This window comes from Phoxinus phoxinus (assembly GCF_949152265.1).
Source record: "Phoxinus phoxinus genome assembly, chromosome: 20".
In the NCBI taxonomy this organism is placed as follows: domain Eukaryota; kingdom Metazoa; phylum Chordata; class Actinopteri; order Cypriniformes; family Leuciscidae; genus Phoxinus; species Phoxinus phoxinus.
In genome coordinates this window covers 11,343,272-11,352,896 of record NC_136895.1, presented here as the reverse complement: position 1 = coordinate 11,352,896, position 9,625 = coordinate 11,343,272, and positions in this window count along the sequence as shown.

Below are 9,625 nucleotides of genomic sequence, written 5' to 3'. Positions count from 1 at the left end.
AAAAGTGACTTACATCAAAACACATGGGAAAACACAAAGGAATATTCTTCCAAATGCTGTCCAAAGCCTAACAAAGTTGTCTGAACGGTTTCATATTGAGAGATGTTGTTGATTTGGTTAATGTTTCACGTTTTCCCAACATGCACTGCGGTTAAATTATGCGGTTGTTTTGTTGTTTTCTGGCTTTGTTTATGTTCAGCTATGTACTTCATGTTTGTGTCCTCACTGTTAGGTATTTGTTGTGGTCATGTTAAGAGCTCATCTTTTCATTTAATACAGTTCATGAGTAAGGTCTTGACGTTTATGTGCGTCTACAAAATGATTGAATGTAATGCAATTGCTTTCTTCATAGATAAGTATTCCAAAGTTCTCATAATAAATAATTTATTGCGTTGTTAATTAATAATGGACCTTCTGGACAAGGAATCTTTAGTTGACCACATAAACAATTAGGATTGTTGTTGAAATAACTCAAAAAATGTAAATGGATTATACTGATTTTATACATTTTTCTCAGCAATTCCTTTTACATTGAGATCAATACTGATTGGGCAATGGAGGGTCACGAAAGATGGTTTGCACTGGAAAGAAAAATCACAAATTAAATTTTAATTCACAGCAATAAAAGTACACTGCAGAAAGGAATTGAGAAAAGTGTTTTCAAAATCAAGGTAACATGAACATAAACTGTCAAACTATCAATATATCAAAAAATAAGATTTTTGTCATAATTTTGTCATTTTATTTTTACATGTGAAAGCAAAGACATGTGCAACCATTTTAAATGTACTGTAGATGGAATAATAAAAAAATTCCATTGTTGAACAATAACATTGTTAAAGTTCTTAATATTGACTGCAGTCAAAAGATCTCACAATAAACTCAAACATTTCTTCCGAGACCCAATGATCAAAGCTGCTATCCACACTCTATACCTTTAAGTTGCGTAATAACGCCCCCTATCGAATAACAGTGAAAACACGGAAAGCCGGATTCCGTCAACGTCAGGGAAGCGTTGTCACATAAATGACAGAAATTTCCGTCAATGGCGGGGAAAGAGTTAAACTCATTATATAATTCACCATTAACCATAAATACACACTATAACCATCAATCGCAATTCGTCACGACTCTAGGATCCAACACAACACCAAGAACAAGAGGCCATTAATCCACATCACAGTAATGAAGCTCCCGCCAACCAACTTGCTTTGTCAAGCATCCAACATAGTGACCAGCCAAGCATTCGTTCACCTCATAACATATAATACATTCATGTCTAAAATAGCTTAACCAAACACATAAAAATAAACCTAAGCTTTAACCACTAAAGATGAGCTCAAGCAGGTGCAACAGAGTATCTCTGGCAACACATACATCTCTTTGCATAAACTAGCTTCTCGAATGTCTACGAGGCATTGAATAATGGAATATATTTTAAGAGACGTAGCATTTTTAGTGAGCCAGAGCTTGTCTTTCACTGCGCTGCACATGCACACTGAGTCCCAGAGGCTTTAACGTCAAATCAAGGGATGAAAATAAAGCGAGAGATGATCTATCATCTCAACGGTACACAATGAGAGGGCTTAGAGAAGGCTAATATATGAAAATGGGCAGCAGTCCTCCTCAGAAATACAACTGTCACACATATCCACTTATTTGGCCTTATTAGGTGCCGTAAACTATGAGATTATCCTTTTCTTAAACCGACCTTGTTGAAGCTCACTGATCCTCAAAGCAGGATTGGAGGGAGTCGCTCCTTCTCCAGCCAAAGAGGGAGATTTCTCTGAGCACAAATCGGAATCAAAGGCCAAAGGTGGATAATCAGCAGTTTTTGGATCATGAGAAAGAACATCTCTGCTTTAATTGCCCTGCTAATGCAAATCAGTTGAGCAGTCAGCCATCTCGCTTCAAGAAAAAACCTGACCAATGAGAGTGTGCCCTGCTGAAAAACCTAGGAAAGGAGTTTTGGTTTGGTTCTTTTCATTCACGCTTGCACATCATCTTTCGATACCCTTCAGTTCTCATTAGCTATGTTTCCATCCAAAGTTGCGAATTTAACTTGTGCGTAAAAATGGAAAGCAGCAATTCCATCCCTTGGGTTCAAGAGAACAAAATCGAAATTGGCACAAAATATATGTAATAAAAATGGAAGCTGGTGCTATCGGGGAAGAAACTGTTGCTCTCTTATCCTCCATCTTAAATGACTTGCGTCTCAGAGCGTGCAGGCAAAATGCAATAAGCATCGTAATGTTATCAAGCATTCAGTTGTGTTGTGTTTGGGAACGCAATCGTGTGTAATGATTCTGGGACGTCATTATACCAAATCATTCTTTTGCTCAGGTTTGGCTTACAATGCTGTGCAATAAAATCAGTCCACTGGTTAGTCCAGTTATCCAATTACATCCTCTGTTGAGGAAAAGTCACGCGAGTCGATTGTTGCGCATCGAAAGATTTTGTTCAGTAAATGCGTTTCCATTCTTATGGGATAAAAAATATATCTGCCTCTATTGAGCAGATACATTTTTTATGCAAATTTATAAAATGTATTTATGCTCATATAAATAGGTGGATGGAAACATAGCTATGATTACATCTTGCATAGCTCAAAAAAACAAAGACGACCCAATTGACGTGGCTATTTTTTGTGTAGTATTAACTAGCGCTAACAATTAATTTTAATTATAAACAAATAAGTATAAATAATCAAGATTAACTACCTGGTCCCATTCAATGTCACCATGTGATGCAAAAATACCATTTGAATGCTAAATTGTTGCTGTTCTGGCTCTACTGTTAGAGCATTACTCTCGTAAAATCAAAGACATGAATCCCAGTACCATCAACGCACTTAAGTGCCTTAAAGTAACACCAGGTTACTTTTAACTTTTAAGCTCTCGGGGTCCCCCTAGAGTTGATAAACAGTATTGTCCTCTACTACTGTCGTAAACCCTGTCATACATGCACGTGCATTTGTTGACAACCATGATAGCCCAGAACACTGTAGGAGGAGTTCACATGCAGGTGTTCTGCTTGCGTCGCGTGTGAAATGTCTTCATCCAGGTACAGTGGCATATATTTCAGCATGTCATGATATGAATATAATTTCATGGGTTTTATATTTTTTCAAACGACAAATGATCGCGATGCTCACGTTTACAAGTCAGCGTCATTTATGTAGCCTAGTCTATTGGTTACCGTTTTACTGAATCTATATGATACTTCAATGCAATGTGTGGAGTGGTAGATAATAACCATATATCGTCAATATTATAATATCAAGAAGCTACTATAGATAAATCTGCAAATTTTACAAATCGATTTGCATTATAGTTTGAGGCAAGACAAATAAACAAATATCACAGACATGTTAGGTATCCTAAAATATGATTTTGTACATCTTATAGATTTACTTGCAAGAATGTAGCCCCTACCAAACGTGTTCACGCCCTTTAGACATAGGCTTCCATTTGATATTTGAAAGTCCGCATCGGTCGGGCATAGGGTTGCCTTTGATTTGTGAAAAACCGGGACACTCAGATTATTAGTATTTTTGGGGGGTCTGAGTTGTAGGTTGTAAATAGTATTTTCTTTGACACTGGTGGCTCATCCGATTTTGTTGTGTTATCTTCCTCGTCCGTCTCTCCCCCCATTTCACACAATAGATGTAAATAGACAGTTTTTAAAAAGCTAGCTAGCAACTAAACTCACACTGTATCATCTTGGATGTGTGTTGATGCGCGGCAGTTGCTAGGTGATAAGTTGAGCTTGCAATCAAATAAAAGTAAAGCCTGGCATTGGCCAATCCACTGTTTTACCCGTTTTTACCATGGTTTTTACCCGTTTATGGACACAGGATTGGATGTACTGTACACAACTATGAAGAAAACACAGTAACAGTAGACGGAAATGGTTTAATTTGAAACCAGGAAATTCTACTTTAGAAGTACATTTTCACAAAAAAAAAAAAATTATTTCCGAGACTGTCGCTCAAAAAAGAGAACAATCCCTGGAGAACCGGGACGGGTGGCATCGGGCACCCCTCGTCCTCCTTCAGCTCACGCCAGTGTTGATCCTCGTTCTGCCTTTAATGCGATCACTTTCTCGTTTCCTCTTTTTGCTTTCCTCCGACAAAAACTTTGCTTTCTTGCTTTTCTGTGCTGCTTCGTCCACGACTATAACATTTGGCAAACAAACGCAAGTTTGGCTCGCACGTCCGATTTTAAGGAAGTGGGGGTGGTGGTGGAAGTGACGTATATGCCGTAAAGCAGTCAAATTTTGTAGTTCTCTTTGTTCGCCAGTTACTACCCGAAACCCGAAGTTTAAAAGTACGATTAAAAACGCTACAGACCCCGTCAGGCTATGGCAGACGTGTCATTCAACCTATTGTAAGTCGATGTACCATCACAAGAGACTTGGAAATATATTATTAAGGTTGAAAAGTAACCTAGTGCTGCTTTAAATATATTTTGGATTTAAAATATGATTTAACATCAATATATATCTTAGATTAGATTAGGGCTGGGGTTAGTTGTTAACTGTAATAAAACAAATTTGAAGAAACTAAGTGTAAACATTTAATTGTTTTACATTAGCACAGTATGTATAGTCACTTTTTTGTTTTGTTTTTTTGTCACACGAAAACGACTAAAAATTCTGTATTCTGCTGCCACTAATGGCGATGAAACACTATAGACTGAACACGTAATACGCATGTGCATGACGTCATCGTCTTCAGAGATTTGCATTTTTGGTGTTTACATGGAGACCGTTTTCAAAAACTTGCACTTTGAAACACGTTTTTTAAAATATTGCATTTTCAGGCACCCAAAACGCCGTTTTCGTGTAAACGAACTTCCAAAATGCATAAAAAGTTTTACGTTTTTAGTTAAAAATGGTGTCGTGTAAACAGCCCCTGAGTCTATAACCCAATCAGTGACAAAAATAGGTCTGAATAAGCGAGGTTTAAGCAATCTGATTAACAGATGCACTTTTGTTTCACTTCTGTTAAGTGGCAGATAAGCTCTGAAGATACATCACAACACTCAAAAGGAGTTTTAAAACCGAAACGAAAAGCATTGTTGGTCATTTGGAATGATTTGGAATTTCTTACGTTAACTATTCACATGCAACATAGACGTATAAGAGTAATGCGACAAAACGCTCCTGGGAGGTCAGTGAATTTTCTGTACCAACTTTCAGAAGGAACTCAACACCTAAGAAGACCCAATTATCATGGCTTTCAGGGAATTATTATACTGTAAGTATTCAGACTCCAAGGCTCCAGAGTCACATGGTTAATATCACTCCTCACTAAGCTAGGAATACTCTGAGAGATCCGAGCAGTTTCTGTCTCTATCTTTCACTCTTTCCATTCCCCAACGTCCATCCGTGATATGCCATACATCAGCCCATGCTCTGAGTGGAAGTCCATTGGGACAGAAGCTCCAAACAAACCAAATGTATCACTATCTGGGACGAAGCAGGAGGACGTGTCAATCAGACCGTGGCCAATTGGGAATCAGCATGTGCTCGGCAACAGCATCCAATAATAACAAATCTAACACTTCATCATCTCTATTATTTTTAACATTTTATGTTTATGTACAGAACAGCTGGTAAAACTGGAGTAAGCCCGGGTGGTCTAATTTCAACGCATTTAAAGAGGAGAGCAGCAAACCCTGTGTATGTTGTGTTTTGGATGCATGTGATGCTAATGTTCTGGCATATCCAACTGATCTGGCTTAACTAGCCAGTTCTCCCTCAGTCAATCGGCTTTAGCCGAAAGATGCAACTTGCACCAAACCAGCACTCGCCAGTATAAACCAGCATGAGAAATGCATACTGGTCGAAGAAAGGAAGTCCATAATACCTGGAAAAATCAGCTAGCATTAGCATTGCCATTCATCTCAATGGCATACTGCACAGTCCAAACCAAACTTTCTTGACTATCTTATCAGTTCAAATCTCTCCCCCTCTCTCTCCCTGCGTCCTGACAGAAGTCTGGTGGTCTCTTTCAGGCACACACGTTTTGTCTCCATGAGTACACGTGAGGTCATCTTTCCTCCACGTGCCGTCAACCTTTAGTAAAGCTGTGTGCTACAGAGCACAAAACTTTTGGGTCAAACTAAATTCCTTGGTAAATGAAGGAAATGTTTTCTTTTTCCTTCCTTTGCTATTTTACCACTCTTGCTCTAATTTTAGCCAAAAGGTACGAAGTAAGTTGAGAGTAAAGAAAAGTATTGACAGATCAGGAAGTGGGAAGCAGTTGGGCTTACGGCCTGAGGTAGGCCACTTTTACAGCCAGGTAAACACAACTTTGCCAGCCCAAATTACGCTAATATCAACTGTTACCCCCATGCTGACCTTCACTTAGATTTCACTTGTACAGTACATTACAATTTTGAGGTAACAACTCAAGCCTTTTTTGTATATAATAAATTACTTGCACCTCAGAGCAGGCAGATGAAATGCAATAAACGCGGTCATGTTTTCTTACTTTCAGAGGTGGATGCCTGATGTTTGGGAACGCATTCGTGTAAGACAGTTATGGCTAGAAATTATACTAAGCCACATTTTAGAATGACCAAAATAGCATTTCATATGCTGTGCAATGAGATCGGTGCACTGGTTAGTCTAGTTATGCTGTCCCATTGTGCAAAGTCGCATTACTTTTTGATGCGCATTGAGAATTTTATCGGCATATTGTGTTTCCGTGGTAGTTTATGCGCATGTTTTCTTATTGGATAAAAAATGTATCTGCCTCAAAATCACACAATCTGACTATAGTAACAGACAAAAATATTGTGTCAGAACCCAAGTAGTCTGGGTTAATCTTTTTGTGCCGAGCAGGACGAGGTCGAGGGCCGTGGGAGAACAGCGCGAGGCCGGTGGCGTGACTATAATGAGCGACACCTGCGCGACGCACCGGTCTCGTATCTCTCACAGAGGAGCGGAAGCATAAATGGAGGAGCGACGACAGTGGAGATTGAGAGAGGAACAGGCCTGAGTTTTATTTGATGTTTTGTTTCTGTTTTGTGTGGCCGCGAGGGGCTGCTGGCTTATATTTTCATTTTGTATTGGTTTTATTTTGTCATTAAAATTGTTGAATGTTCGCTGGTTCCCGCCACCTTCTTCCCATAATATCTATCCTCGTTACACTGGTGCTGAAACCCGGGAAGAAGGAGGAAAACGCTGTCAAAGAGTCCACGGTGCTGTGGGGAATCCGCGGTGCCATCGAGCATGGTGGGCAGATTCCGTCACCATGGACGCTCGAGGCGGTGCACCGGAGTTGCCGGGGGACAGTCAAGCTCGCTGACGGCCGCCTGGGTGCTGGAGGGGCGGCTGCCGTCCGTGAGGGAGCGGAGGAGTCGCCACCGTTTGCTCGAGGCCGGAGCCTGCTGTCGTCCGCCTTGATGGGGAGGAGCAGGGAACGGGGGACTCCTGCCGACTGCCCGAACACGGAGGAGCCGTCGCCATCCAGGTACCGCGGAGAAGATCACCTAGCTGGTGGAGGACCAGATGGCAGCGCGTTGTAGGAACCAGACCAAGAATTTTTTTTCCTCTCTCGTCTCTGTCGCTCAATGCTTCCATCTCCTTTCTCTTGGCTCAACTATCCATACACCCACGTGCCGCGGCCACCGTGATCGGTCCCTCCCAAAGGTGGAGCGCAGTCTCATGGGTACCCACCCGGCCTGCGAGGGGCGATGGGGGTATGAAGATATATAAATTTTAAAAACTTCGGCACAAACATGCAGGAAAAAATAGGAAATGATGTCATAGAGAGAACCCCACAGACCCTCATTATGATTGTGTGTGATGGACAATGCTGGTAAACTTTTGTTGAAAATAGTGTAAAAGCATATAACAAAAATTAATAGAGTCACATACAAGATTCTTTACCTTGGATGCTCTTATGTTGTCCTGATACTGGAAAGTTTTCAGTAGTCTCTCTAAAACAATGAAGAACTTTGAGGAGATGTGGTCTGCTTCAACTAAGTCTAGGCTGGTGTCAAACAGCATTTGCTGGCCTGTCATGAATTGTGGCATGGAAAAAATATGCACTGAAATATGGATTTCAGACTTGTGTTTAACATACATTGCTTATTGGATGATTTATCAGATTGGAAAGGAGAAGAACAGCTAGGAAGAGAAAGACAACAAAGGTGGAGAACCTGAATAAATGCCAACAAAAAAACACAGCGGGAGAGGTCCTTCCCATCCTTTCCCACTGATTCACAAGCTCAGAGGCCCACATATCTCAGCAACGAAGTATTGGAACAACATGCTGAACTACAGCCAAAAACACAAACACATACATGCACACAAACTTATAGATCCAGACATTCCTGTAAACTCTAGTTCTTGGGTATCTGGTCCTGAGCCCAGAACTGAGCCCCCTGCTGTGCAACCAAAACAAACACCGGGATATTTGGCGAAGATGACTGAATGACTCAGTTATGAAGCGGCCCTGCATTATCAAATCTTGTTTATGCTTGATGCCTGAACCACAGGAGAAAAAAAACTTGACATTACCTATCCAGATAAAGTTGGTCATGTACACGAGGTGGTCAAAACAGCACACCTTACACCATCTCTAGCACTAAACTCCTCTCAAGTAGCACCTCAAGTAGTGGTTGAATACTAACAACTTTTATAAATGCTCTAAGAATCTCCACTTAAGGCCTGTTCACACCAATGATGTTAACTATAGCAAGAAAGTTTGAATAATAGTTATAATTCTATGGGTCTATAGGGAAGTCCACACCACAACTTTAACAATAACAACACAATATCGTTGGAATCACTTTCCCAGAATAATTTTTTTCCAGTTGATGAGCAATATAAACATTGACAGCCAATCAGAATCCACCGAGCTCCAGCATTTAAAGTGACAGACGACAAAATTACAGCGCACACTTAGAATAAAACAGAAAGTTATCATAGGATGCTAATATCGTAATAATTATCTTTATAGTTATTGTTCTTGGTGTGAACAGGCCTTAAAACGTTTGGTGTGACTTTGATTAAAACATTCATATCATATGACCAGTCAAAAAAACAATCTTATGTCCCTTGTACAGAAAAAAAATCCCTGAACCAAGTCATAGTCATTAAAAAGGCCATCAAAAGAACCACCATATACTGACAGGAAATCCTTTGCCCTCTCATAAGCCGTCAAAATGTGTGCCAACACAAATCCCTCACGCTGACAAAGGCCAGTATATTTTGAACGAGCGCACGTTTGACTGTTGTGTGTGACGGTACTTACCGGCATGAATTGAGATCACAGAGACACATGATAGCCAGGAATTCCCAGAACACAGTGCTCTCTCAGAAAGACACCTACGTTCAGGAACTTAGTAGCTTACAGAAGGAAATCTACTTATCTTTGCAATAAACCGTGAGGTGTGAACAAAACAGGCCCCAAAAAAAGTGTTGTCAGCTGTTTTCTAAAACCTTGTGGTCAGTACGTACCCAACAGTGGTAAAAACCAGCGGACCAGAAAGGAGAACCCGGTGCTTTGTACTCTCACCCAGACATCCCAATACTATCCAGAGAACGTTTTAATGTTAACAACTAGATCACATAATTGGAGTTCTTAGCCAGTTGGCTCCTCAAAATC